Consider the following 440-nt stretch of genomic DNA (forward strand, 5'->3'; position numbering starts at 1 on the left):
TATATATATATATATATATATATATATATATATATTCATAAAAGAATATAAAGATAAAAACCACGTTAATGATTTTTATCAAGTAGTCAGCATGCTATAAAAATTTATAGGCAATTAAAACATTAAATTAATAATAATGTACATATGTATATAATTATACTAAGGGAGATCGGGCAAAAGCGACCTTTCTCCAGCATGCTTGAAGTGCCGCACTTCAACCATGCTGGACAAAGGTCGCTTTCGCCTAATCTCGCATGGTATAATTATATACATATGTACATTATTACTAATTTAATGTATATATATAAATATGTGGCTATGTGTGTACGTGTATATGTATGTATACATATATGTATATGTATATGTATATATGTATGTATATATATGTATATATATATGTATATATATATACATATATGTATAAATATTCATATATATAT

The sequence above is a fragment of the Octopus bimaculoides genome, chromosome 2 (assembly GCF_001194135.2).
Source record: "Octopus bimaculoides isolate UCB-OBI-ISO-001 chromosome 2, ASM119413v2, whole genome shotgun sequence".
NCBI lineage: Eukaryota > Metazoa > Mollusca > Cephalopoda > Octopoda > Octopodidae > Octopus > Octopus bimaculoides.